Consider the following 4,321-nt stretch of genomic DNA (forward strand, 5'->3'; position numbering starts at 1 on the left):
GCGCCCCTGATCCTGACTGATGCCTTCGAATCCAATTGGCTGATTTCTGTTAAGCGGAAAATTTCGCTCTTGGGGTATTCTCCCTTAGCGCTGCTGGAGATGGGTAGGGACCGAGCTAAGTTAGAAATTAGACAGACGATCAAGGATACCGAACACCAATTTGATCTACAGGTGTCCCCAACATTTATAGCGCCAATTAGTAACAAATACATCGTTGCGCAGGCCCCATATCTTAAAGTTTTGGAGTCCCGTAAACTCAGGAGGGCATATACACTGGCTAGATGCTCGGCCTTACCCTCTGCAGTTCTCGAGGGTAAATTTAAAAAAATTCCCCGATCGGAGAGGCTATGCTTATGTACATTGGGGGAGATCGAATCCCAGGAACACATGTTCCTGAGATGCCCGTTATTTGAAGAGGCTCGTGCTAAACTTATTAATCCCCTTCTGGCAGGCACTTCGGATCAGGACAAGATGGAGAACTTGTTTCTTAATCTTGAACATACAGCCCTCCATCAGATCGCGAAATTTTGTTCCTTGGTGGTAGAAGTGCATCAGGAGGATGGTTGTCACTAGGGCCAGGACTGTTTGATTTTAACTGGTACCGTTCCTTTTGGTACTATATTTTATTCTTTTATACTGTGCTTTATGGCAGCGTATTTACAGTTTGGTCTTTTTACCTTGTTGAATTTCGGAAATTTTACTATCTGGCCATTGTAACTTATTTATTCTGGTTTTATATTGCTGGCTAATCGCTGTTACAATAAATTCATTCATTCATACTGCATAAATTAGTTTGCACTGGAGCCCTCCTTCTTGAGCTAAGACAAAAATGTGTGAGCCGGAGGCTAAAAACCTGTGAGCTAGCTCACATTAACTCAGCTTAGAGGGAACAATGCCCCTAGCTCTTTTTCTACGAAACGACCCCTGGCGGTAACCGAGCATGTGTGACAGGCCTTCAACACTGAGTAACTTCGGCCTCTCAATAAATCTGGCATCGCATCGTTCGCACATGATTGTGCATCAGTTTATGCTTTAGATCAGGGGTGTCGAATTCATTTGTTACGAGGGCCGGATCTGACATAAATGAGATTTTGTTGGGACGGGCCATGTGTGTCATAAAATGTAATGCCAGGTAGCGGAGATATCAACGTTATAAAGGACACAAACACAAAGCTTTTTTTTAAACTTAAAATTAAAACATGCTTAAAACATTAGCTCCGTAAACTGCAAATCTACTTTTGATTTATTGACATTCACCACAGAAATCTCAATCTCAGAGTTCTGAGTCTAGGACCCAGGTTAAAACGTGAAATGGCCGAGTGATTAAGAGAGTCTGGTGAAGCAAGCTATGATGTAGCAGCAGCAGCAGAGCTGGAAGCAGGAGACTGCCAATTCCACTGCGGGCCTGATGGAAGCCCTCCGGGGGCCTGATCCGGCCCCCGGGCCACATGCTTGACACCCCTGCTTTAGATCCAGGTAGCTGTGTTGGTCTGAAGCCGTGGGCACCTTAAAACCAACAAAGGTTTATTCAAGGTATGAGCTTTTATGTGCAGGCACACGTTATAATCTGTTTGATAAAGTGTGCGTGCACACGAAAGCTCTTAACTTGAATAAACCTTTGTTGGTCTTAAAAGTTTATGCTTTATTCACACATAACTGTGCATCTGATGAAGGGAGCTTTGACCCTTGGAAGTTCATCCCTCCCCCTCAAAAAATCTCGTTGGTCTCTGTTGATAGACTGGGAATGTGCGTCGGTTGGTTAGTATTTGGATGGGAGACGACCGAGGAAGTCCAGGGTCGCTATGCAGAGGCAGGCAATGGCCAACCACCTCTGAACATCTCTTGCCTTGAAAACCCGACGGGGTCACCATAAACCGGCTGCAACTGGAGGATGCTTTATACTCGTGTGCGCGCGCGTGCACACACACATAATCCTGTTGCATTATTTGTTGGATGTCTTATGCTGTCGAAATGCATCCTCTTTATATCTCGTAATCCACCTTGACTCTCAGAGAGGGGGTGTATAAATAAATAAATAGCCTTGCTGCAACGGATTAGCAGGGCTACTCCTCTGGAATGAAAAGAAATGAGGATCTGGGATCCACAGCAACACCGGACACCCTTTAATAGCTCACATTTTTCCAGCTCTTCCAGACAGGGTCAAGGCTGAATAGCTTGTTATTTATTTTTAACTTTAACCTATGGCATGCATGCAGTACCCCCAAAGGATAGATGGTTTTTATTTTTAATTTGTGTGCGACTTGGGCGCTCAGAGGGCTAAGGGGGATCCAAGCAATTGGGAGCAAACCTTGTGTCAAGCAATGGCTCGCTGTGGCAAAGGAGACCAAATTAGAACCCTTGGGCATTTTTAAGACAGAACAACTGCAGCGGTTGCCAAGTTGTGGTAATAAAGTACGGAGGCCAGTGTAGACAGACTGGGACAGGCCAGGGGGTGAGGTCTGGTGGTTTATTTATTCCCAGAGAATGTGCTGTAAAGTGACACCACACCAACCATAAAGCAAAGGGAACTAGCTGCTTGCATCACACAGAAGATGCAAGGGAGAGGGCAGCTTTAGATTGTGGCCTGAAAAAAACCTGGCTTTCCACCCTTCTGTCTTATTTAAGCTTTGTAACATCCGGCCTGATGAAGTGCTCCGATGGGCCTGAAAGCTCACCGAATGCTTGGTGTCAGGTTGGTTGGCTGTCTTAAGTCTTGTGTGCATTTTGTTCTGGCGTTGGGATTCTGCACATGGACCAATATGACTGTCCAACGTTTGGCTACTCTCTTTATTGATCCCATCCAGGACTTTTTTTGTAGAAAGAGCCCAACAGGAACTCATTAGCATAATAGGCCACACCCAACACCAGACACTCATTAGCATATTAGGCCACACCCTTGACAGCACAGCATATTAGCATATTAGGCCGCACCCCCGTGTTGCCAGAAGTGTGGTCATCCAGCTACACCCACCTTTTGCTTCTTATTCTGTTTACCTTGTTTGTTGTCAAAACCCAGGGCTTTTTTGTAGCAGGAACTCCTTTGCCTGTTAGGCCACACACCCCTAATGTAGCCAATCCTAATGAGTTCCTGCTGTTGGGTGTGGCCTATTATGCTAATGAGTTCCTGCTGGGTGTGGCCAACTCAGGAGCCAGCCGGAACTCCGTTCCTGTGCGTCCCTGCCCAAAAATAGCCCTGGTGGTAGAGCATCTGCTTTGTATGCAGAGGGTCCCAGGTTCAACCCCCAGCAAATCCAGATGAAAGGACCAGGCAGTAGGTGAAGTCGAAGACCTTCAGCCTGAGACCCTGGAGAGCCACTGACAGTCTGAGTAGACAAGCCTGACTGTGATGAGCCAAGGGTCTGATTCAGTATAATGAAGCTTCATGTGTCACTGAGCTGGTACTTATAAAGTTATTGAATGGATTCTGTTATTGAATGGATTCTGTTAAAGTTATTGAATGGATTAGGCCACACACCCCTGTCCTAATGAGTTTCTGCTGTTGGGTGTGGCCTATTATGCTAATGAGTTCCTGCTGGGCGTGGCCAACTCAGGAGCCAGCCGGAACTCCGTTCCTGTGCGTTCCTGCCCCAAAACAGCCATCCATCTCGCACCTATGATGGAACTAAGGGCAAGGTGTATGAGAATCCCAGAGAGCCTCTGCGAGGGTTGCAAATTCCAGGATGGGGAATTCCTGGATGTTTTGGGGGTGGAGGCTGGGGAAGCCAGGTATGGGGAATTGACAAACCTCAAAAGGGGTATAATGCCATAGAAACCACCCTCCAAAACAAGCCATTCCCCCCAGGGGAACCAATAGGGTTGCCAAACCCCCAGTCCAGCTGCGGGGTTTCCCCTGATTTTGGGGGCTTCAATCTGCTGCCAGCTGGCTGGCAAGGGAAGCCCCGCCCCCGTCGTCGTGTTGCCAATGTCAGGGGGTGTCAGACTCCCAGTCTAGTTACACTCAACAACTCTCTTTTGGTAGTGAAAGTTTATTGAGTTACATGGAAGATCCAGAAAGTCACTGTGTTAGAACTGAAGACTTTGGGCGGGTACAAGCTTATTATAGAAAATTCAAGCAGGTCCCATCCGTCCCTCCAAACATACGTCACACACATACCCCGCCTAATATTGCCATGCCAACCAGGGGAGATATATGTCCTGGTAATCTAGAGTCCGAGCTGGCACAGGAATGTGTTCGAGGCCACCTTCCCCTGGGAAAGCGAAAGAGGAGGGGAAGGAGGATGACTTGTGGAAAAGTTACATCTTCTAGAAGCAAAGGTCTCAATCACTCCCTCACACACTCACTCCCCACCCTCAGGGATGC

This window comes from Gekko japonicus, unplaced genomic scaffold (genome assembly GCF_001447785.1).
Source record: "Gekko japonicus isolate JY-2015 unplaced genomic scaffold, Gekko_japonicus_V1.1 scaffold2781, whole genome shotgun sequence".
In the NCBI taxonomy this organism is placed as follows: domain Eukaryota; kingdom Metazoa; phylum Chordata; class Lepidosauria; order Squamata; family Gekkonidae; genus Gekko; species Gekko japonicus.